The 26,282-nt window shown below is 41.6% G+C and overlaps 1 long non-coding RNA gene across 1 annotated transcript; it reads left to right on the top strand.

The window, feature by feature from the left end:
- The first annotated feature begins 3,575 nt into the window (after positions 1-3,575).
- On the top strand, positions 3,576-13,959 carry LOC140521117 (uncharacterized). Its single transcript, XR_011972801.1, has 3 exons — positions 3,576-3,660; positions 9,741-9,874; positions 13,677-13,959. It is a non-coding gene; the product is annotated as an uncharacterized lncRNA (long non-coding RNA).
- Positions 13,960-26,282: the final 12,323 nt, after the last annotated feature.

Genomic DNA, 26,282 nt, shown 5'->3' on the forward strand with positions numbered 1-26,282 from the left:
CTATGACTAGCAGATTTTTTTACTCCAGTCCAGGTGAATCTATTCATGCCAAGCTAAAAGTTACTCCCCCTTATAACACCTAACTCCATCGAATTGCCCAGCTTATTGAATAAAAAGGTGTTTTGCCCTTCTCTGTTGCATGCCATTTACTGTAAGTACCGAGTCTGAAGGCCTCGGTCTCCTTGTGCTTCTTGTTGAATGGGCAAATCATTTACCTCCCCTGGGCCTCATCTGTCCCATGAAGTCATTAGCTGATCTCTGAGGTAGCCTCCAGTTCTAAAACTGTGAAGATTTTATATCTATCGGAACTCTGCTTCTGCCTTCTTCCCATGTTACTGCTGAGGGGAGAAGAAGAGTTCCCTTTGCTTCCACATTTTTAGGCTCTAATACAGGCTTTAGGAAAGTGAGTGATTTTGTGGAAAATAAATGAGATGCTTGGGGGCAGTGGGAGAGGACTGTGGGAGTCATTTATGGCACAACAAAACAAATAAACCGCCATGTCTGTCCGTAGCTAACCGCTTCCTATTCATGGGTGTGCTCTTTTTATGAAGTTTGTGAGGAAAGAGACCATGACTGAAGTGTCCAGGGAAATTAGATCTGGAACAGAAAAAAGATGAAATTGTTTAACCAGCCTGATTCCATCTGTTTTTATCTGGGAAAGAAAAGCAACCGTGAGGGATCGCTGTTCTTATCTGTATACTATCTCTAATGACATTTGCCCTATGTTCAGTAGTTAAAGCTTTTTGTAACCTATTCCTTCCTTTCTAGTTTTTAAAATTTTTATTTTTAATTTATGGAATAAAATAAGTATTTCCATAACAGTATGATGAAAAAAGATGATTACACATGAAATTGCAAATCTGTTATGTACAACTTGTTATTGCTTTTAAATATATAATAATCAAGCAATTTCTTTTTTTTCTTGTCCCTCCCCATCCTTCTCTAGAGAAGGCTGCCATTAGACCCAGATATGTACATTTTTGTAAAATCGTTGGATCAGTTCTTTCTCTGGATGCAGCCTTATTGCATGTTCGTTGTCGTGTTTTCTATGTGATTCTCCATCTCCTGGCTCAGCATCTTTCACTGGCCCTCCCTTAGGCCTGGATTGTTCTCCCTTCTCAAGTCAGGCTCTTCTGTGGCTTTTTTCCCAACTCAGTTCAAACTCTACTTTTGACGGGAGGCCTCTCCCCCTCCCGTGGCACTGCGTATTTCCCTCTGAGATGACCTGTGTGGACTTTGTTATTTACATACTGTCTCCCCCATTAGGACATGAGCTACTTCAGGCTGGATTTTAGCCTTTCTTTGTATTTCCAGGTCTTAGCCCAGTGACTGGCATACATTAAGTGCTTAATAAATGCTTATTGACTAACAGAATTGACAACAAACTAAGAGACATCTGGCTGTTTTTGAGAAAATTTCCAGAGTTTCTTTCCCAGATGACCTGGCTCTATTTATTTCCTGATCTAGCCTCATACTTTTAGCCAGTTCATTTTGTTACGCTGAGATTATGTTGCTGCCAATGGCTTATTCTGGAGGGAAAAGAAGTGGGGTAGAGGTAGCAACATGCTGGTAATTGTTTACCACCTGGTTCTCAAAAGAAAAATGAATAAATAAATATATTATATATATTATACACACACAGAACATAGTTTTAAGTTTAATGTGGATTATTAAGATTTTCTCCATTATTTTCTTAAGTCTAGAAATCAATAAAACAATTAATCTGGTTGATTTGTGACTTTGCTGATTTCCAAGGCGTAAAATGCTTAATATTACAAATTGAGTAACCTGTTGTTGAGGACCAGTCTGAGCTGGCTTCAGTACACCCCCAGTGCAGGCATCAAAGGGTGAGCTAAATCCCCATAGTCCTAGGCTTACAGGACTTTGATCTCACAGGAGATCATCTTATCCAACACTTTTATTTCATTGATGAGGCTTCGGAGACTCAGAGAATGAGAGCTGAGCTAGAGTTTGGACCCTAGGCCTTCTGCTGATGCAGTCGAACAGTACAGTGAGGTGTGGAATCAGAAGACCTTGCAGAAGATCCTGGCTCTGCCATTTCCTACTTATGTAACCACTCTTGGCCCCAGTTTTCTCATTTTACTTTTGTAAGAATTAGACTAAATGATCTCCCCAAATTCCTATGAGCCTATGACTGTGAATGGGGAAGGGAATAGGTATTTATATAGCACTTACTATGTATGAGGCACCATGCTAAATAATTTACAAATATTATCTCACTTGATCCTCACAACAGTATTTTAAGGTAGGTGCTATTATTATCCCCATTTGAGGGATACTGAGGAAACTGAAGCATAGAAAGGTTAAGTGACTTGCCCAGGGTCACATAGCTAGCAAGTGTTGAAGATTTGAACTCAGGTCTTCCTGACTTCAGGTTCAGTGCTCTATCTGCTTTACCACCTAGATGCCTCAGTCAGTCCCATGTGAGATTGAACTGGATAATCTCTAATGCCTCTTTCAGCTCTCATCCATGATCCCATGATCCCTTGAGACCACCAGCAGTGCTCTGAAAGTGACTTGTATTGGCTCCCGAGAGATGATTGTTAAATTTTCATTGTGAACATTTTTTTTTTACCTTGGAAATTGGCAAAGAAAAATTACATGGAGCACAGTGGATAGAGCATTGAGGCTGGATTCAGGAAGATTTCTTGCTGAGTTCAAATCTGACCTCAGATACTTCGGCAAGTCACTTATCCCTGTTTGCCTCAGTTTCCTCATCTGTCAAACGAGCTGAAGAAGGAAATGGCAAACCTCTTCATATCTCTGCCAAGAAAACCCCAAATGAGGTTAGAAAGTGTCAGATGTGACAGAAACGACTCAATAACAACCAAACAAATCATGGTTTCATTTATTATTTTACTGATTGTCTAGATTTAAGAAAGTAATGGAGAAAATGTAAATATTGTAGATTAAATTTAAAAGTATGTCCTGCATGCGTTCCTCCTTCCACTCTCAGCTGGTTGTTAAACATTTACCAGCACACTCCTGGACCACAGTCATTCATGAGTTATTCTATTCCTGCATATCAACCCTCTTCCAGAAAGGAACCCTCAGGCTATAGCAAAGTATGGAACCTGGAATTTGGTTAAGGTTGAGACTATATGGCCTCCAAGCTCCCTCCCTGAAATTCTAAGATTTTCCAGTTCCACTTAGCATCAAGTTTTGGGGAATAATTTAATTTGTGTTGGCTTTTAGGAAATTTCCTGAGAATCAGGTTTCTGTATGAAATATATATCAGCCATTAAAAAAATGATCAGTAATTATGCCAGGGACTTCCAAAAGCAGAGATACTAAGATAACAGAACAGAATCTCTTAGAATTCTAAGAATTTTTTTTATAGGCAACTGATAGTAGAAGTAGGTTAGTTTAAAAAAAGAATCCTGAGAACAAATTGGACTCTCCCCGTTCTCAGCTTGTCACCATGGGATGAGGCTCAGCACAGGGCTGTATTTAAAAATACTGCAATACACCTCTCGAAGCGTGGTTAGCACAGTTAGTTAGAACCTTGTGCTAATGAGGCCAAGGTTGTCAGTGTGATCCTGACATGAGTCAGCTAGCTAGCTTTGCATGTCTGTCATAGGCATCTTCCTATGTGATGGAGATAGAAGAGGGTGAGCCACCTGATGAGGTTGCGGACAGGTGAGTCTTTGGCCTCTGATCACATCTCCCTTTCGAGGAGGTCCGGCATGCCTCTTTTGTCAGCCTTGTCCTGGGCATTGAAGACGGTCTGATTGGGCTGAGAGGTTATATACCACTGCGTTTTCCCTGCTGAGGCCAGAAACGTGGCATTCAGCACCTCTCCTTTTGGACGGTGTGGGTGGGAGCGCTCACGGGGGCAGGGGTGGAGGTTTTGAGCATGTAAAAACTTTTTGTTCATCTTCCTCCTTCCTTCCCTCCTTCCTTCTCCACCCCTATATCCCAAGGTCTGTTCTTAGCTTTAGCTAAGTGGTATTCTCTAATCTGAGCTCTGCTCTCAGGATCTTTGTGAGAAAAGGGCTGATTCTGCCACTGACTCTCATTTTTCTAAGCTTAGTACAAAAGGGCTGGCTCTGATCCAAAACAGCCTGATTCAGCTTAATTATTCGCCACTGCAGGAGATGTCCTTAATCTTTTCAATGAGGCTTTCAAAGTGACACAGTGGACAGAGCTCTGGGCCTGAAGTCAGGAAGACCTGAGTTCAGTCTGGTCTCCAGCACTTGCTAGTTGTGTGACCCTGGGCAAGTCACTTAACTCTATGTGCCTCAGTTTCCTCATCTGAAAAATGGGGATAGTCATAGAACCTACCTCAGCATCAAATGAGAACATATCTGTAGGGTGCTCAGCACAGTGCCTGGCAAATAGTAAGTAATTGTAAACGCTTATTTCCTTCTCCTTCAGAAGGCATGCAGCATGCCTTTCACAGGGAGATATACTAGAAGACCCAGACAAAGGCTCAGCTTCCTGTATCCTCATCAGAAAACTTCCCTGATCAAGCTGCTATAGAGGGTATCAATATCCCAGTTAACCAGAGATCATGCTGGCTACCTCAGTTCTCTGGAATATGGCTCTGGACCTATCATAAAGCGTTTATTTGCACTAAGATCATGCATTTCACTTTTTTAGCCCTCATCCCTCCTTCTCCTCCTTCTTCTTTCTTCACCTTTTTCTTTCCCAAATAACTTTCTTCTAGAGTAGGAGTCTTTTTTGAAGGGAGGCTGTTAAAGATATTATTGGGAACATGGAGAGTGAAAAGCACCTGCTATGTGCCAGGCTCCATGCTAAGCCAATCCTCATGACAATCCTGGGAGATAGGTGCTATTATTACATCCATTTCACAGAGGCAGACAGAAGTTAAGTGGTTTGCCCATTTAGTAGAAGTCTGAGATTGGATTTGAACTCAGACCTTCCTGATTCATGGCCCAGTACACCACATACCCCTATAATTCTAATGGTGGGGCTAGTTGGCACAGCAGCTTGAGTGCTGGAACACCTCAGTTCAAATTCCTCCTCGAACAATTGCTAAGTCAGTGACCCTTGGCAAGGCACTTCACCCGGATCAACCTCAGTTCCCTAAGATGGGCAGCTAAGTGGTGCAGTGGATAGAGTGCTGCGTTTGGAGTCAGGGAGACCTGAGTTCACATCCAGCCTCAGATACTAACTAGCTGTGTGACCCTGGGCAAGTCATTAAAACCCCATCTGCCTCAGTTTCTTCATCGGTAAAATGAACATTTTACAGATGTAAAGAATGTAAAGGGTCCACTAAACAATAATAAAATGAGAATATTAAGTATGTCGGTGTCATGGGTGGTTGGGAGGACCAAGCGAAATAATCCAGGTAGAGTACTTTGTGAACCTTAAAATACTATATGAATACTGTTAGTTAACTTACTGTAGGTGCTGTTACAGGCCAAGATGCTTCTGAGCAGAGAGGCCTTTTCTTCTCTATGCATTCTTAATTCTATCCCTCCCTTCCTCCAGTCCTCCTTCTCTCTTTCCTTTCCTTTCCTTTCCTTTCCTTTCCTTTCCTTTCCTTTCCTTTCCTTTCCTTTCCTTTCCTTTCCTTTCCTTTCCTTTCCTTTCCTTTCCTTTCCTTTCCTTTCCTTTCCTTTCCTTTCCTTTCCTTTCCTTTCCTTCCTTCCTTCCCTCCTTCCTTCCTTCCCTCCTTCCTTCCTTCCTTCCTTCCTTCCTTCCTTCCTTCCTTCCTTCCTTCCTTCCTTCCTTCTTTCCTACCTTCCCTTGAAGTAATATTTAATGGTCCAAGAGGAAGCCAAGTCAAAACCAGGAGAATCATCAAATGGAAAAGGGAGGGCTATTCAGAGGTAGAGTTAGAGCCTCGGGGATCGAAAGTTTGGTACCAGATGAACAACAGACTGTTGAACCACATTGGGAAAATTCCAATTTGTCACACTCATTGATGTCCAGTGCAAATTTTGACAGGGAATAAGCATTTAAATATTGCCTACTATGTGCCAGGCATTGTGCTAAGCTCTTTTCAGAAACATCATCTCATTTGATCCTCACACCAGCCCTTCAAGAGAGGTGCTGTTTTACACTTGAGGAAACTGAGGCAAACAGAAGTAACTTAGCCACACATCTAGTAAGTGTGTGAAGCTGGATTTGAACTTGGGTCTTATAGGCTTAGCACTCTATCCACTGTAGTTTCTCCTAAATTTCCTTCAGCTGAAGACTTTCCCTCCTTTTATTTCTTCTCCCCTCATTGATTTCCAAAGAAACAATGGAATTTGTGATGGGGACTCCATAGTGTAGACCCTTTACTCAAGAGGAGTAAAGAATTCCTCTGATGCATGTGGTACTTGCATGACCATTCCTCCCTTTTCCTCTAGCCTGACTCTTTCATAGTGAGGAGGGCTATATCGGCTCCTCAGGCTACTAGGTGATCTCACTAATTTCTCTAGAGATACCTTGTAGGGACTGGGGTGGCTTCCTCTAACATCATCAGCTTGAGTTCCCATTCCAGTACATCCCCCTCCTGTAAACTGCCATTGATTAACCTACCAATTCCATTTAACCAATAAACATCAATTAGCTTTTACAAAAGGACTTTAACTTCACAAATTTAGTAAGGACAGAAGTAGAAAGATTTTCCCCAATACCTGGGGTCCACACTCTCCCTTCTCTCAGCTTGGTTTATGGGCAGAGCAGGGTCAGACTTGGTACAGTCTCTGCATAACATTAGTCTCATGTCCAATTGTGGCAATGCTGTTGGATGAGTCCATGTGTCATCTATGAACAGACTGGATCCTGAAAGTCATTGCTCTGGGCTTTTGTATGGGAGTGACTGGTCACAAAACATGGCTTGGACTCCATTCCTGGACCTCCTGGTGGCTCACTCTCCTGATCTTCTGAAGCTTACAAGGCTGCAGCCGTCTCAAATCTCCTTTCCCTAAAACGAGGAAAAAGGGAAAAAGAGACATAATAGCAAAGAAGCAAATGCAGGGCCAAGTGTCCTCTGCTTTGTGCCAACCTGTGCCAAGGAGAGGGCCCAACCCCCACTGCCCCCTCGACCCCCCACTCCAGGCCTTCAGCAGCTCATCGCCCTTCTCCAAGGCCAGCAAGTCTGAAAAGAGCCCATGCCAGGAGACACTGGGTCTCTTGCTTTTTGAAAGCACCTCAGTGTCAGCTCTTTAGAGCTAATCAAAGAGGCTAGCAGACCAGAACCAGTAATAGAATGTCTGCTCATGCTCCAAATCTCTCCAACGTACTTCCACTACACATTCTCATGCTCTCAGGAAGCAAGCTCTCCAGCCTCTTCCACATCAGGGATTACATCAGCCGAGTATATCTGCTCACCAGTTCCCTCTCTCCTCTATACTTCCAATAATCCTGTGAGCTAGGGAGTACAAGCATTACTATCTCCATTTTACAGAAAGGGCAAAAAGTGGCTCACAGATATTAAATGATTTGCTAAAAGCCACGGAGCTTAGTAAAGTGACAGAGTTAAACTTTCAAAATCCCAGAATCTCAGAAATGAAGAGGACTTCAGAAGCATCTAGTCCTACCCATACGTATCCAAGAATGTCCTCCACATCAGGGATGTTTAATAGAAACCAGAACCAGGAACCTCTCATCTGTACATAGAGATCAACTGTTGACTGCCTATAGACTTAGGTTTAAAATGTCATGCTCTCTATGTTTTATTGTATTTTTATTTCTTTTGTTAAATATTTCTTGATTACATTTTAATTTGGTTCCTCCCCATCAGGAGCATTTTGCTCCTCCATATAGTCGGGGGGACGGTGGGAGGGGTGCCTTACTTTTGATACTTGTGTCTCATTTCATGCCCTACCAGCTTTCTTTCAGTTTCTTTCAGAGCTCTCCACCACCTCCAAAGATGGCCCATTTCACTTCTGGACAGGCTGGATTGTGAGGAAGTTTTGTCTCACACCAAGACTAATCTATCTGTTTGCATCTTCTACCCATGGATCCTAGTTTTATCTACTGAGGCCAAGCAGAGAAAGTCTAATTCTTCTTCCATTTTGAAAAACTGAATATAGTTTTCATGTATCCCCTAAGCCTTTCCTTTTCTATGCTAAATATCCACTGTTCCCTCAGCAGACCCCTATATGATATGACCTTCAGTCCCTTCTGCCTGATCTTAAACTGTTTTCTTGTTTTTGTCTTTGAATTTGACACTCCAGATTATTTGTTTTAATTTTTCTTGTGTTCTATAGTAGAACTTTCCAATTTGTCCCTATCCTCCTCATTAATTCCTCTTCCCCACCCTAAAAGCGCCCCACCCCCAACTATTACTGTAGTTTGAAACACAGCAGGCAGCTTGGTGGTACCATGGATAGAGCCGGGCTTGAAATCAGGAACTTCCTGAATTCAGATCTGGCCTCAAATTCTTTTTATTAGCCCTGTGATCCTGGGTAAGTACTTAATTGTTTGCTTCAATTCCTCATCTGTAAAATGAGCTGGAGAAGGACACAGCAAACCACTCCAGTATCTTGGCCAAGAAAACCTCAAATGGGGTCATGAAGAGTCAGACACAGCTGAAATGACTGAACAACAACTAATTCCAAACAGTGCTCAGTAATGAGAAACTATAAATCTGGAGAAGAACCTTGCCTCTGGACTCTGCAGATTACCTACTATTAACTGCTGATGCCTTGAATGACCTGTCTTATGGTTCTGGTATCTCCCAGACCAGAGGTGTCAAACATGAGCCCTGAAGGCCAGTATTGTGGTAACAACACTCCTAAGTGTAGCCTGAACCAGATTAAAATGTAACTGAGAAAAATAAGAATCCAACATAGATAATGTTAATATGGGGGCAGCTAGGTGACACAGTGGATAGAGCACCTGACCAGGAATCAGGAAGATCTTAGTTCAAATCTAGCCTGAGACACTCCTGTGACCCCAGGCAAGTCTCTTAACTCCTTTTTGCCTTAATTCTTAATCTGTAAAATGGGGACACACTGGAGAAGGAAATGGCAAACTACTCCAATATCTTTGCTGAGGAAACCCTATGGATAAATCCACAGAGTAATGAAGAGTTGGATACTACTGAATGACTGAACAACAATGTTAACATGTGGTCTTTTAAGTCAATGTGAAGCGTGCATGGATCCGGAAGTAGGGTTTAGTGGTCTTGGTTTCTATTTGAGTTTGATGTCTCTGCTGAGTCCATTCCAGGATGGGCCAGTCAGCTGGGATTATAGCCTGTACCATTAGGGGCTCTCAGCTACAGCCTATGGCCTAGCTTGGTCCCTCTAACTACACTCCTGTGAGGTTATTTATGAAATAATTGTAGGTCACATTTATATAGAATTTTAAAATTTGTAAAATGCTTTTACATGCATTATCTCATTTGCTCTTGGCAAAGACTCTGTGAGGTATGTATCATTATCATCATCTTCAGTCTACAAATGTGGAAATGAGCCCTCAGAATAGTTAAGTGGTTTGCACAGTTAACGAACACCTGTGGTAGTATCTAGACCCAGTTCTGCCCGCAATGTGCCAATGTTCCAGTCCATCAAATGGTTATGGGAGAAATTTCTCTTCTTTGAGTTCGTATTTCATGGCTGAAATAATGCGAATGTCATGCAGAGATTCTGAGGGTAAAAAACTAGATTTTATTATACTTAAGCACAGGATCAGGATGAAATAATAATAATATAACGAAGATTAGAATTTTAAAGAGGCTTTTTACAGAGAAAATTGTATCAGTGACAGAGAACTAATTCTTTTACATATTGCAATCTTGTCCATTCTTTTAGGCTATACAAATTAAAAGAAGACAGTTTCATAATCCCATGCCTCCTTGAGTGTCAAAAAAATGCAACAGACTGAAACAGAATCGTGATCTCATACATCCCCTAAGGAAACAAACGTTGTTCAACAGGCTCTATAGGTAAGCTAAGCTCGGTTACAGATTAAACTACATTTAGAGGGTTCATAATGGGTTGATTGAGAGGAGAGATTATATGTCTACAGAGAATCCTTCCTCAAATAAGGGAATTCAAGTTACTTTGGGAAGCCTTTACTCCTCTGATTTCTTATCTGAGGAATGATCTCTGGGACCTGTTTCAGCCAGTTCAACAACTAGGAAAAATGACTTTGACCACCCTTCCCATAATAAAAATTATAATAAATAATTACTAATAAATACATATAGAAATAAAATTATAATATATACTATAAAAATAAATATTATAATAAAGTAATAAAAATTAATAAAAAATGAAAGATTTCTGTTGTAGTAAGATAAAAAGCCTAGGAAGGTCAACTGTAGTCAGATTGTGGAGGGACTTGTATGTCAAAAGTTTATGCTTTATTTAGTAGGTAATGAGACACACTGAAGATTTTCGGAGTAGTTGGCCTTTCTGAACCTGTTTCTTCATCTGTTCAGACGGCTTAGAGGGACTGGACCAAAAGATCTCTAGGGTCCCTTCCAGCTGTGACATTCTGTGATTCTCTTAGCCACTATTATTCCATTTAATATTATAGATTGGTGCTGGTTTCCTAGGTCCAGGGTCATCTCTGCTGTTACATGTTATAGTAGTATTCATTGGGAACACAAAAGTGGTCACCTATGGGTATTTGGCAATTCTGTGCAGTAGTGAAATACAATGTTCTAAATTGCATGTCTTTTATGGAACCAGTTTCTTCTTCTGACTTTTTGGAGGCAATCAGGGTGAAATGACTTGTCCAGGGTCACACAGCTAGTAAGTGTCTGATGCTGGATTTGACCTTAAGTCCCCTTGACTCCAGATGATTGTATCCATCATGCCACCTAGATGCCCTGAGCCAGTTTCGTCTTTTCTGTGTTGGTAGGAAGAAGGATGTTGTAGAAAGAGACCTGAGTCTGGACCCAGAGGGTCCTGAGTTCAGATGCTGCCTCTGATGCTTAATACCTGTGTGACCTTGGGCTAATCATTTAACTTCTCTGAACCTCTCTAGTAAACAGAAGAGGTCAGACTCAATGACCTCTGAGATTCTTTTTAGATCTATTCTACACCTAGGTCTGAGACTCATTTTTAGGGATGCCCTGGATTCTTTCTTATTCTGGGAGATGAGAGTGGAAAAAACAACTGACCATGACCTTTATTACTGATAAATAAATGGTGACGTAGAATCCTTCCTCTATGGAGCCCAGCAATTACTGAGACATTAGAGTATAGGTTGGGAATAGGCTTCTCACCCAGGGGAAAGGGAATTAAAGGCAGCCAGATGTTCTGGATGAGTGAGTCCTAGGTCCGCATGGAATAATGGGAAGGATGCCAGGAAATGTGAGGTCTAAGGCTGCCTGGAAGGAAAGAAGGAGCTCCAGATTCAGGGGCCTGGTTTTGAGCCCTAGCTGACATTGCCCTGGGGTGGGTCTGGGAGCAAGTCCCTTCATCTATGAGCTGGTTTTCTCAGCGGTAAAGTGGAATAATAACACTTGTATTAAAACTACCCAAAGATTGGGAGAAGGAGCGAGGAAAGGCCTTTGAAAACTTAAATTCCTTTATAAATGTATGTATTAGCATTCTTTTCATTGTTGACACCCTTTTTTTTTAAACTAATGGTGTCACTTTAAAGGCATTTAACTTCTCTCCGCCTGAATTTTTTCTCCTGCAAAATGGAGCTAATTGATAGGATATCCCAAAAAACCCCTGTTAGTTTTAGTCATTTTGTGTATGTCTTACCTACTTCTTAGAGTTTTTCTAAGGACTAAAAAAGAGATAAAGGTATGTGAAAACTCTGAAAAATGAAAAGCAGAGGTGGACCTGAGCTTCATGGGATTGGGTGCTGTCTGGAAAGTAAAATGCCCAATGCATACTGAATATAGTCAGCCCATGAACCCAGTGTCCCCCTAGGAATAATAAAGCTAACATTTCTCTGAACACTCACTATATGTCAGGTTCAATGTTAAGTGCTTTACAATTATTAACTCATTTGATTTTCATAACAAGTTTGGGAAGTAGGTACTATTATCATCCCCATTTTACAGTGAAAGAAACTGAGGCAGACATAGGCGAAGTGCCTTGCACAGGGTCATACAGCTAGTAAGTATCTGAAGCTAGATTTGAACTCAGGTCTTCCTGACCCCAGGCCCAGCACTATCCACTGTACTCCTTAGCTCCCTTATGTATAGAGGTGAAATTAGCAAGATCACTGGGGTAAATCAACCTATAACATTTTGTGGCCTCCCACTTTTCTTTCAATCAATCAGTTAACATTTATTAAACATCTGCTATGTGCTGGGCACTGTGTGTGTGGGTGTGTGTGTGTGTGTGTGTGTGTGTGGTGTGTGTGTGTGTGTGTGTGTGTGTGTGTGTGTGTGTGTGTGTGTGTGTAGAAACTTGTCCAATGGTTTCAATGAGGAAAGTCCTTTTAGCAGGCATCTGCCTTGCAATTTATATTCCCAGAGATGCCTGGGGCCACTGAAATGTTGAGTGACTTTATGGCTAGGGGGTGAAGAGAACATAGCCCTGCACCCCTGGGAAAGTCACTAAACCCCTGTCTGCCTCAGTTTCTTCAACTGTGAAGCTGGGATAATAAAATGATACCTATCTCCCAAGGTTGTTATTAGGATCAAATTATGTAATATTTTTGAAGTGTTTTGAGCAGTTCCTGGCACATAATAGGTGCTTAATAAATGCTTGTTTCCTTTTCTTGATTTATATAGTTCGTGTATTTCAGGTAGGACTTGAATCTACGTCTTCCTAACTTTGAGTTGGTTGGGAAACTGGACCATCTCTCCTTGATGCTTAAAGAACCTTAACTAAGGATCTAGGTTATGCTGACCAGAAATTCAGACAGATCCGAAGATTGATGCAAGGAGTTTTCTCACAACCATATATCTTAAGCAATCCATATGATACATCTGAAAACTGGTCCAGTACTGATTAATTAGTTACTGTTTCCATGTTCCCTTGATTGTTTATAGACCCTTGAGGGGAGTGGGGCAGTTCCTATTCTGATATTAGGGACTTACATTTGTTCACTCTCCCTCTCCCAACTTGAAAGATTGAAATTAGAAATCAGATTACTTAATTTGTATTGTTTCCTTTGAATTAATTGGTATTATTTGATTGTTTTTAACGTATAAACATCTATCTCCCCCTATGTTTGGGGTCCATGCCTAAACTGAAGAAGTCTGGTCCCACTTTGCTGGGCAATTGGCATGTATTTCTTAATAAACCAACATGCTCAGAAAAATCAAACCTTTGTTTTCCCCAGTCATTCATCTTTCACCCACCACAAAGTCCATGACCCTGCTCTCCAGTCCAATCAGAGAGACTGATGGGGTCTGGGGAGATAAATGAGGCAGATTCAATCAAAGGCAGGGTAGCAGGTGGAAGTGAGGAGTGCCAGGGATCACACTTCAGGCTGGGATGTAAAGAAAAAAAGGGAACCAGTTCCTGATATCAAAGAGTATTATTACTGGATTATGAAGATCTGGGTACAAGTCTTATCTCCAAAACACACAAGCTGTATGGCCATGAGCAAGTAAGTCAGTTCAATTCTTTTTTTTCTCTTTGTGACTCTGGGCAGCTAGGTGGTACAGTAGGTTGTGTTGTTGGACTTAGGGGTCAGGAAAACTCAAATTTGAACCTCTCTGTGCTTCAGTTTCCTCATCTGTAGAATGAAGGGGCAGTGGACTTGATGACCTATGAGTTTCTTTCCAGCTCTAAATCTAAATTCTCTAACTGAACCCTTTCTTTCAGATGTTTTCCCCAGATTTCGATGGTCTAATCTGGATAGAGGGCCAGCACTGGAGTCAGGAAGACCTGAGTTCAAGTATGGCCTCAGACATTTGCTACCTGTGTGACCCTGGACAAGTCACTTAACCCTGTTTGCCTCAGTTTCTTCACCTGTCAAATGAGCTAGAGAAGGAAATGGTAAACCACTCTAGTATCTTTGCCAAGAAAACCCAAATGGGGTCATGAAGAGTTGAACATGATTGAAAATGACTGAATAGTAATAAATAATAAAAAATAATCCTACCTAGCTTGGCTGTTAGAGCAAATTTGATATTTCTCCATGAGGAAGATGGAAGGGGTTTCATTTCTTTTGGAGTCTGCTTCCTAACTGTGGCTCTAAGTATAGAAGACCCAGGATAGCAGAAGGCACTTCCTTTCCCTTTTGACTTCTTCCCAGTATATCCTTCAGTCTCTCCTTGGATTTCAGGCTCATGAGGACCATTTGGTCACCTTCATCACTTACACTCTTGTTGGCAATGGGCCAGTCATAGCACAGTATCTGGCACATAGTATGCACTGGGCAAATGAATATTGATTGACTGAATTTGGTTGAATGCAGTAAGGTCATGGAATTTGTGTGCCCTTGGGAAGCTTTGAAGACTGTGTCATCTGCATTTGGAAACTGCCACCTTCCTGTTACTGTCTGCTGAAGGCTTGGAGCATTTCTGGTAATGTATGCAACTCAGCTTTTTTACAGAATAAATATCTACCTGTCTTGGAGAGCAGTATTTTCTGATATTAAATGTGCACATTTATAAAAAAAAATCATGAGAGGAAGGCTTTTAGTGGGTACAGAGCTAGACTTGGCATCTAGAAGACCTGGATTCAGCTACCATCTCTAACACAAATTGACTGCATGAGTATGGATCATAGATTTAGAGAATGTTGGACACTGAGTGTAACCCCCTCATTTTATAGATAAGGTAACTGATGCACAGAGGTCAAGTGATTTGTTCAGGATCATACAACCAGAAAATGTCTGAGGCAGGATTTGAACTCAGGTCTTCCTTGCTCTACATTCAGTATCAGTATCCTCTCTGCTATATCACACTACCTCTATGGGTAAGACCAGTAACTTCTCAGTGCACCAGGCAACTTTTGACGACTGCAAAGTACAAAGCAGGTGACAATCTGCCCTGGTAGGGGGGCTTCCTTCAAAGAATGTCCCATGTACTAGTGAAAGCACAATTTAGTCCAAATTAAATAAAAAGTCATGTTAAAACCTATCCATTATTATGCTGATCTACCTTTCCTGTTCCTCCTGTCCTTCTCCTACCCTGCCAACATGTCTTGTGCCTTCAGGTTCACCCTAAGATCATAGACTTCGAGCTAAGAGATATTTTAGAGGCCATCTAGTCAATCCCTTATTTTACAGATTAGGAAATTGAGGCCCAGAAAAGTTAAAAACCTTCCCCAGGGTCATATGGGATATGAACATACCTTGAGAAAAAATACAGGGTAATGGATAGTGTGCTAGACTTGGAATTTGAAGGCCCAGGTTCAAATCCTACCCTATATTTAGACTTATCCACTTTACAAGGTTGATCTAAGGACAAATGAAAATAATGTATGTTGCAAAAGCTATATGATGCCTGCCAACTCAGACTCCCTGGCCTTCAGTTTCCTCATTTGTAAAATGGGAGTGATAACATCCATGGGTCGTAAAGCATGCTGAAAATTTAAAGTGCTTTATAGTCCTAGTTTGAAGTGAGTCACTGAACACGCATTCCTTGGCATTTTCCTTTTGCTTCCTGCTCCATAGACTAACCCAGAAGACAGCTTCCTGGCCTATAGAATCAGTCTAGGCTGAGAAAATTCAGGCCTGAGCTCTGTGTGGAAACTCTCCTCGGCCTGCCCCTTCCCCCCACCCCCAGCTCTGCCCTCTTTTCTGATGTCCCTGGTGCCTTTTTACATAGGGGAGAGGGAAAGGACACAGCAGATCTGGCCAATCAAGAAAGTTCACTCCTCTAATCAGGTCACACAAAAACTGTCCATCTAACTCAGCTGGCTTATCAGCCTTTTGCCTGGAAAACATTTTGTTTCATAAGAGTGGAGCCGACTTCCCAAGGCAATAGGAAGGGAGGACATCCAATAATGTGAAGACACATCAGATTGTGTACTGACGTTTTCCCCAGGCACACAGCCTGCCCCGATTGCTGGGGATGCAATTAGGAGGAAGGGCAGCTGTGGTGGCAGGAGAGAAAGAGCTTTGTCCTACTGGCTCATGGGTGGCAGGGGGAGCCATTGTTGTGTGTCTCACCATGAGTGCTGGGGGTGATGGATGGAGGAGAAATGGAGTTCAAGTTCATAGCCACCTAGACTTTGAGCTACAACAGTCAACAGATGGTGTGTGTGTGTGTGTTCGTTTTTAATTGTGGAAGAAGACCATGCCATCAGAGAAATAATGACATGACTTGCCCTTGACTTTGTTTTCAGTGAAGGACTGCTATTTGAGACCTACAGGTAGATGGCTAAGACAAATACTTGTACTAGTGAAATACAACTTACAATGGATTTTTTTTTTTTTTGACTCCAGGGAGGGAGAAACAGACCACTTTTGATCAGAGATAGCCAGGAAGTAGCAAGTTTATCCTGAACATTGTTTAAACCAGCAACAGCCAGTCCTACCATAGAATCATAGAATTAGAAAGGCATTTTCATTTGGTGGATTTGTGCTCAGAGGGCTGGAGTTTGAATTTTGGCTTTGCCTTTCTCTACCTGCATGACCGGAGGTCTTCTCTGGATCTGTTTTCTTATCTGAAAAAAAAAAAAGGGATTAGAGTAGCTCCTCTTCTAGCTCTGAATCTATTATCTCTTACAGAAAATTAATCAATTGGCAGACTACTTTTAAAGGGCTGAGGCTCTGGGGGCAGGGACTCAATTGGTGATTTCAGTGTGACAGGGTTTCTCCCCAGGTGAGGAAATTTTCTCTACCAATGCAGGTCAGCACCTTTTAGACGATCTAGAGCAGAGATGGGGAATCTGTGCCTTCGAGCTTCCTCACCCCTGACAGAACCTTAAGAAGTTGCTTAGAATGCTAACTTGCCCAGGACCGCATGGCCAATATGTGTCAGAGAGGCAGGATTTGAACTCTGGTCTTGCTTTAGATGAGATCAACCCTCTCTACTCATGGGCAGCTAAGTAGCACAGTGCCGGATCTGGAATCAGGAAGACCTGAGTTCAAATCCACTCTCAGATACTTAATAGCTGTGTAACCCTGGGCAAGTCACTTAACCTTATTTGCCTTAGTTTCCTCATTTGTAAAATGAGCTGGAAAGGAAATGGCAAAACATTCTAGTATCTTTGACAAGAAAACCTCAAATGGTCATGAAGAGTAGGACACGCCTGAACAATTTTCTATTCACAAAACCAGGCTTCCTCTTATAACTCTTTATAAATGTACATATCTAAAATTCTGCCCTCCAAGGCAAGTAGGTATTTGTTCTGCAACAAGTCCGCATATATATTAGAACAAAATTGGTGTGCCTCCAGCAGACAGTACATTTGTCTCTTGCCAAAGTAGCCCCAGAGAGTGGATGCTGGATGGGATCCTCCATGGGACATATGTCCAGATATACTATATCCTGGGCTCATTAAGAATTCCCAGCCCACGATGTAGAGTCGCTCACTTTCTTTCCAGGTTCGTTCTTGGGATGCTTATCACACTGGAGGAATCCCAGCATTGGCTGGCGATGAAATTACAGGTCAGCAGGGAAAGTCACAGCATGTGGTGTGTGAGATCAGATGAGATGAAAGGGGAAACCTCTCATTCTGAATCCCAGACCCTAGGACCTCTTCCAGCTTTCTCCTCCTGTTTCCCAGTACCTTCAGGATGAAGGCTACCAATTGGCTAGTTGGATAGTTTCTCTTTACACTGGAAATTTCCATAGAATTTGAAATACCACCTTGTGTTTATAGAGGAGTTCAAAATACTTGTGACCTCGGGTGAACTCTTGTTCCCTCTTCTGTTCTGTGCTATAAAGGTACCTTGCTCACCTCTCTCCTCTTGGGTGTGAATGGGATGGAATTTTTGTTTTTACACCTATATCCTTGATTTAGCCCCTGGCTGAAACAGTGCACAGGCAAGTGCCCTTATCTGAGAGGATGGGGGGGAGGGCGGGTTTGGTAACCCTCCCTCCCTGTGAAAACATCTATAGCGGTACATTAGAGGCAATGTGGTCTAGTTGAATGAGCACTATGCTAAGAGTTGAGAGAATTTGAATTTTAGCCCTGACTCAGCTGAAGACTCTCACAGGTACAATGGAAAGATCATTGACTGTCAATTCAGAGAATGTGGGTTCATAATCCTGCCTCTGAGCCTTCCTCCCTAGATGACCTTGGATGAACCACTTAATTTTTATGGGCCTATTTTTAAGTTATAAAATAAAGGGATTAGACTGACTGGTCTCTGAGATTCCTTCCAACCCCAACTCAGATCTATGAATAAATACCTCCAGTTCCTTCTGGCTTACATTGGGAGGGCTTCCAGGAAAATTCAAATGAAACCATGGTTTTGGGAGTGCCTTGAGAAAGCAGAGCAGTAACAAGGGTGGAGTGACTGGGGCTTTGGCCATCATGGGGAGCACACTTCTTCTCCGAGGAGGGTGGATCATGCATTGCTCTTTCACCTGTCATTGGCCACTACTCCCTTGGGTCCTATCAGCATGGTGCCCTTCTCCTAGCTCCAATTTCCCAGCATCTACATCCTCCCTGCTACCACTTTCTTTTTCTACCCCCTCTGCTCCCAGGGTTGGGAGTTCAAGATCTGTTAACCAAGCTAACAATAGCTTTGGGGGGTGCAGTCAGCATTTTAGAGGGGAACAAACCCTCCCTCTCCCAGCATAGTGTAGACGGTCCTCTGTGTCACTAACACTAGCACTGCTTTCTACCCTCCCCCTCACATTGAATTTGCAATAATTCCTAGAGGTGACTCTAAAAATCTAAAAATATAAGTGTTAGTTATTTTGCTGGAAGAGTAAGTTTGGGAACCCCAGTTCTCAGCCATCCTTGTCTCTACTGCCCTGCCCCCCCTTTGCTGGGCATACAAACATACTCAGTCTGCTTGGCAGGCAGATTTCTTTTTCTTGCCTGGTTTTTGAATGGCAGTGTACTAAAAGGAAACAGGTGAATAGCACTGACCCGAACACCATGACCCTCAGCTTACATAACTAACCCCTTAGCCAAATTGTCAAGCAGTCTTCAGGCACTACACAAAAAACTATTCCTTTTTATCATCCGATACATGTCAGGGCCGAGGAGATGACACATCACTTTGCTTCCCTGCCAAATACCTGACCGTGGTCATGAATGCCTCACCGGCAAAGTGAGTCAGCCTGTCTCTGAAAGGGAATCTCCTGGGTCTTGGAGCATTCCAGTGGGCAGTGCCCAAACTCAGAGGGCACTCAGAGTGTATGGAGGGGGATGGGGAGGGTTAATGGGGTGTAATGCAGCCGTGAAGTTCCAGGAATGTAATGAGTCCATTCTGGAATTCTTGCCAGTAACTGTATTGCCCCTGGAGAACTAGGGCTGAGACAGGCTGGAATAGCTTAACTTGAAAATGAAAAGAAAACTGGAAAATGCTTGAGCAGTTTTCAAGGTTACAACAACATTCTTTGTCACCTCAATTTTTCTGTGCTGGGTTGCCCCAGTGGACCTCCTCATGTAAAATCTGATTGATGCAGATATTTAGAGGACCTCTCTAGTTGTTCTGGGGAACAGCTTGGACTAGGAAAACAGAAATTTCCAGGGCTAATTCACCCTTCACCCCTCCCCTGCCCCAGCCATTTGTTTCTCTGTACTTATCATGGAATCACAGAATGACTTAGAGCTGGAGGATGACCTTAGAGATCTTCTAATCCTACCCCTTCATTTTATAGATAGAATACTTGGACCTAGACAGATTAAATAAGTTGTCCAGTGTCAAAAAGGTAGTGAGAGGCAAAGCTGGGATTTGAACCCCTGACTCCAAATTCATCGTTTTTTCCTTTGCACTCATTTGGGCTTATGGGTTCCAGAGAGTGGAGTTGGGTGAGAAAGCAGGCTGATTATCCTCACACAGCTCATCTATGATTTAGTAGCTAAATCCCAGGGAGTTAGTTATCTGAGGCATTGAGAGTTGATAAGCCCAGGGTCACAGAACTAAAAAGTGTGAGAAGTAGAAAATGATTTCAGGTCTTCTCCACTTGCTGCCTTTTGTGAATAAAATAAACTCATGAAAAAGTTTCAGTCAACCCAACTGTCCATGGTGCCAAAATATATGTTGTCCCAGCTCTCCCACTCCATTCAGAGATAAAAATAGCAATAATAATATTTATCATTTCCATAGCATTTTGAGGTTTGCAAAGTGCTTTACAAACAACGCATTTTATCTTCATAACGATTTTGGGAGGTGGGTGCTATGATCACTCCCATTTTACAGATGACGAAACTGAGGCAGGCAGAGGTTAAGTGTTTTGTCCAGGATCACACAGGTAGTGTTTCAGGAAGGTAGGATTTGGATCCGGTCTTCTTATCTTTGGGTTCAGTACTCTATCCACCGAGTCACGTAGCTGCTTCATAATACATGTAATAAATGAAGCCTGCCTTTTGGCAGCTAAAAATATTTGACTTTTATTTGAAAGTGTAAAACTCTAGAAACATCAGCTGTAAAAATAATGGAAATCCTGTGGATACTAGGTAAGAAAAACTGTAAAAACAAAGAAACAATTGAGGCAAGAGAAGTTTTTTTTTTCAGTCTAAGATTAAAAAGTCAAGGACATTATAGGGAAATGTTGCTTTGCCCATCAAAGCTCAGATTTGAGCTTCCCCTTGTAATCAATTACATTGTAAGAAAATGAGATTCAATTTAGACATAAAGGTTGATATTATAAACACACTAGGAGAGCAAAGAATAGTTTACCTGTCAGAGCTATGGAGAAGGGAAGAATCTGTGACCAAATAAGAGATAGAGGACATTATGAAATGTAAAATGAATTCTTTTGATTGCATTAAATTCAAAAGTTTTTTTGAATTGCAAACAAAGTCAGTGCAACTAAGATTAGAATGGAAGCAGAAAACTGGTAATTTTTATAGCCAGTGTCTGTGAAAAAGGCCTCATTTCTAAAATATATAGAGAACTGAGTCAAATATATAAGAATACAAGTCATTTCCTAATTGATAAATGGTCAAAGGATATGAACAGGCAGTTTTCAGAGGAAGAAATTAAAGCTATCTTCAGTCATATGAAAAAAATGCTCTAAATCATTATTGATTAGAGAAATGCAAATCAAAACAAATCTGAGGTACCACATCACACCTATCAAACTGGCCAACATGACAAAACAGGAAAATGATAAGTGTTGGAGAAGATGTGGGAAAATTGGAACACTAATGCATTGTTGAGAGAATTGTGAGCTGATCCAACCATTTTGGAGAACTATTTGGAACTATGCCCAAAGGCTATAAAAATGTTCATACCCTTTCACCCAGCAATACCATTTCTAGGTCTGTATTCCAAAGAGATAATTAAAAAAACTGAAAAGCACCCACACGTACAAAAATATTTATAGCAACTCTTTTTGTAGTGTCCAAGAACTGGAAATCGAGAGGATACCCATTAATTGGGGGATGGCTGAATGGCTGTGGTATATGAATGTAATGAAATACTATTGTGCTATGAGAAATGATGAAGAGGCGAACTGCAGAAAACCTGGAAAGACTTCTATGAACGGATGTTGAGTGAAATGAGGAGAAACAAGAGAACATTGTACACAGTTACAGCCACTTTATGTGATAACTGACTTTGATAGACTTAGCTCTTCTCAATAATGTAATGATCTAAAGCAACTCCAAAAGACTCATGATGGAAAATGCCATCCACAGATGGAGAAAGAAATATGGAGTCTGAATGTAGATCGAAACACACTATGTACTTTCTCTTTTTTTTGTTTTGGTTCTTCTTCTTATGGTCCCTCCCATTGGTCTTAATTCTTTTTTTGCAACATGATTGATATGAAAATATGTTTAATATATATGTATATATAGAGCCTATATCAGATTGCATGCCATCTTGGGGAGGGCATCTTGGGGAGGGGGAAGAGAGGGAGAGGGAGAAAATTTAATACTCAAAAGCATATGGAAGAGAACTAAAAACTAATGAATTAATTAATAAAAAAAAGGAAAGGAGATTCAGAGAAGTTGAGTTGATTTGTCTGAAGTCACATAGGTAGGATGTGACAGATCGGGATATGAACCCAGTCCTTTGATTCTAAAATCTAGTGACCTTTCTACTACATGCCCTTTCCTTTTGTAACTAGATTCTTTTAAAGGTCACTGGCTATCCCTGAGAGTTCTACTTTACTTCCTATGTTTTGTCCAAGATAAATATCCCTCTACTTCTGATCCCTAGTATTAATATTTGGATGAGGTGGACAGAATAGGTTATCCCAGGTGTGCTAGGAGTAATCCCACCTCATCCTAATCTCTTCCCCCATGTAAATTAGGCTAGTTTCCCCCTGAAAGAGGACAAAGAGTTTCCTGAATTTGATTGGTCCAGAGACGAGCTCAGGTTCAAGCTATCTCCTGTGAAACAACTTCCTGATAGCTTCTGGCTGTATCAGCATGACACCCTGCTTACCTAAGGACATAATAAAGCCCATCATGAGTTAGAGTATTTCAGATCTGGCAATTATCCCAAGACCAGAGGAGTCATACCTTGCTGACCATACTCTTTGTGGAGTATCTTTTTCTATATCCTGGCTAAGTAAATTTTCTTTTACTAACTGTTGAATGACCAATAAGTGTTTCATTTTTTTGTTCCAACACTAAACATGAGATAGGATACCGCAGGATCCAGAGACTAGTCAGACATATAGAATGGGACAGATAATTGGAAAAGATCCGGGCACCACATTTTTGGAAGGACAAACTGTACTACAAACTGTAGTACCTCATGAGGATGATCAAGATTCTGAGGAGACTTAAGATTTGTCTGTAGGAAGATTATTTTAAGTAAATGTCTGAAGAAGAGATTTAGGGGAGACATGAAAACAATCTTTGAAGACTTGTCATGTAGAAGGATCTGACAGTCTTGGCAACGGTTGAACTTTTGGAGAAGGACTCTTTGCTGCAGACACAAAGATCAAACATCATGAATAAGAGTGAAAAAAATCAAAGGGTGAGACTGCAGGCAAAGAGTCCCGAAGGTAGGTCCTGGAAACCTGTTCTGATTTCTGTTATGTCTCATGACACAATGCCCTAAATATCTAGGATCATATATATATGCCTATACATGCATCTCACACATATAAACATGCATATAATATATATATGTGCACAGTATATGTATATATACATACACATACATAAATAAAAACAAAATATTAAAAAATCAACAAATATATACATATGTGTCTACAAATATATCTATTTACATAGTTGTGTATATATTTTTATATATACATACATACACACATATGGATGAGAGGAAGAAAGGGAGAGAGAGAGGGGGAGAGAGAGAGAGAGAGAAAGAGAGAGAGAGAGAAAGAGAGAGAAAGAGAGAGAGAGGGAGAGAAAGAGAGAGAGAGGGAGAGAAAGAGAGAGAGAGAGAGAGAAAGAGAGAGAGAGAGAGAGAGAAAGAGAGAGAGAGGGAGAGAAAGAGAGAGAGAGGGAGAGAAAGAGAGAGAGAGAGAGAGAGAGAGAGAAAGAGAGAGAGAGAGAGAGAGAGAAAGAGAGAGAGAGAGAAAGAGAGAAAGAGAGAGAGAGAGAGAAGAGAGAGAGAGGGAGAGAAAGAGAGAGAGAGAGAGAGAGAGAGAGAGAGAGAGAGAAAGAGAGAGAGAGAGAAAGAGAGAGAGAGGGAGAGAAAGAGAGAGAGAGGGAGAGAAAGAGAGAGAGAGGGAGAGAAAGAGAGAGAGAGAGAGAGAGAGAGAGAGAGAGAGAGAGAGAGAGAGAGAGAGAGAGAGAGAGAGAGAGAGAGACTGGATGGGACCTTAGAGGTTATCCTAAAGGGTTTCACCCCTCATTTTCCACATGATGAAATGAAAGTTGCCACCTAGGAAGTAAGCATCAGAGTTGAAATTTGAACCTAGGACCTCCTTCCTCTAGTCAGTCAATCAATATTTATTAAGCACTGGTGTGTCAAACATTATATTAAATGCTGGAGCTGTAAAGGCAAAAATATTGTCCCTTCCCTCAAGGAACTCACATTCTAAAGAGGAAGACAATGTGTAAACCCTTATGGATATACTAGATTTGTACAGTGTAAATGGGAAGTAATCCCAAAGGGAAATGTGGAGGGAAGGAGGGAGAAAGCCTCCTGAAAAAGGTGGGATTGGAGCCTTGAAGGAAGCCCTGGAGCTACATCCCAATCCCAAATTCTTTCCAATTTACTGGGTCACCTCCTTTCTTAGACCATCTATAAAATGGGGTTTTGATACCAAACCAGTTACGTCCATTCACATTTCTGTCAGAGGCGATATTTTGGATTAGAAATAATTTGTGAGGACAAAATAGAATACCTCACCCCCAAGCAATACTGATCTCCTAAGAGGAATCCACAATTCTCTTCCCGGTCAATCCCCCACTCTCCCCATCCCCCTACCCCCAGAGCGATTCTATGTTGGGAGGTAACAGAAGAGTGAGCCAGACAGCTCAATGAGGTGGATCTCAGACAAAGCCCTCCTGGACCTGGGGCAGCAGTGTCTTTTGTTCTTCATATCATGTCACTTCCTATCCTTGACTGCGCAGGACAATTGTCAGGACTTGGGCTAGAAGAAGCTGCCTGAAGTTGAGGTAGTAAAAGAATCTAAAGATTTACTTGGGACATGATTTGGTCCAAAGGATATGATTTCCTCAGAGCAAATACCAGGAACTGGTCGGTGCGGCATGCAATTCATAGCTCACATCTGGGGATTAGGAAACCCTCAGCCAAAGCCAAGGCTGGCGGGACATGAATGCTGCCATTGAAGACAGCACTGTGGCCAAGGGTGAGGTTACAGCAACAGGGAACACCACATACAAAAGAATCACTCAAAATGCAGCAGATTCCTCTGCTTTGGAGGAGACCATTTCCAATGAATCAAGGATGGCCACTCTTGGATGATATGAATAGGATTTTCAAAAGGGAAATCCTCTCCTTTCCCAAAGTGGAGTGATGGAATTGTGTGCAGTGTAGAAGAAAGAGATTCAGTACCTAGTAGAGGGAGCAGGTGGCTAGAACCGGGCTCTAAGACAGGACTGGGGGGCTCCGCTCCTGGCTCTGATCTCCATTGTGGTGGGAGCTCCCTGATTCAGGAAGCACATTCACAATGGGTGCCAGCAACCCTTGTGGACTGTTCCTTTGGGGAAACCACGTGAAATCTTTTCTCCCTCTTCCTCTCCTCCCCCACCTTCATGCTGCTAAATGGGGTCAATGACAAACCAACGTTTCAGAGAGCCAAGGACCTAATATTAAAAGCTTGGGTGAGAGAAATGGACCATGCTTTGCAAATGAAATTCTTTTTCATTCTTAGCACACCCTGAACCCAAGGATGGAATTTCTGTGTGGTCAGCAAGGACTTATCTTCAGGGACTTTTAAGAGCATTTCCAAAGGGAAAAGGTTGTATTTTACCAACTTTGGAGGAGATCTTTACAAGAAGAATAGGTTTGTATGCATCTAGAATGGTAAAGAGACAGAACTTTATTTGATAAATATTTTTGTTTGCTTTTCTATGTAACATTCATTTAAAAATATTTTTTGGTCTAAAATTCTCTCCCTCCCTCTAGCCCCTCCCCTGCCCATTGAGAAAGCAAAAAATGTGATACTCATAAAATTAATTTTTACTAGTATCTTTCTTTTTTTATATCACCAGAGAACCTTCCAGTGTCTTCTCCTTCCTCCCTCCCAGATGGTCATTCCACAAAGCATATTTTTAAAGGGAGAAAAAAGGAGGAAAATGGAAAAAAAAACCCAACTCCAACCAAATCAAACAGTTCATTGAAAGTCTGAAAATATATACTGTGTACCATATCTATAGTCTTCACACCTCCATAAAGGAGGGGGAGTGCCTGTTCATATCTCTTCTTTGGTGTCCTGGTCCTATGCAATTCTGCAATGTTCTCTTTTGATTGTTTTATGATTATCTTTCTATACATTGTAGTATGTATGTATGCATGTATTACTTTCTTGGCTCTGCTTATTTCACTCTGCATTAGATCATGTAAATTTTTCCATGCTCCTTTATGTTCATTACATTCATTCCAACACATTCTTGTACTACAGTGTGTTTAGCCATTCCCCAGCTGATGGGCATCTACTTTGCTTCCAGTTCGTTGTTACTACAAAAATGTGTTGCTGTAAATACTTTGGTGTATATGGGAATTTTCTTCTGATAAATGACCTCCTTAGGGTTGCTTGGCCCGACTCTTTTCACACTCCAGTTCATCCTCCACTTAGCTGATAAAGGGACAAATGCCCTCCCCCATCTTTTCAGTCTTCTTTCACCTTACATGCCTCCCCCTACTCTGCAATCCAGTGACTTTAGCCTCTTTGCTGTTGCACAACCTGCATCTGAATTCAGAGTCTGAGCATTTTCTCTGGCTATTTCCCATGCTTG

This window comes from Notamacropus eugenii, chromosome 1, assembly GCF_028372415.1.
Source record: "Notamacropus eugenii isolate mMacEug1 chromosome 1, mMacEug1.pri_v2, whole genome shotgun sequence".
NCBI lineage: Eukaryota > Metazoa > Chordata > Mammalia > Diprotodontia > Macropodidae > Notamacropus > Notamacropus eugenii.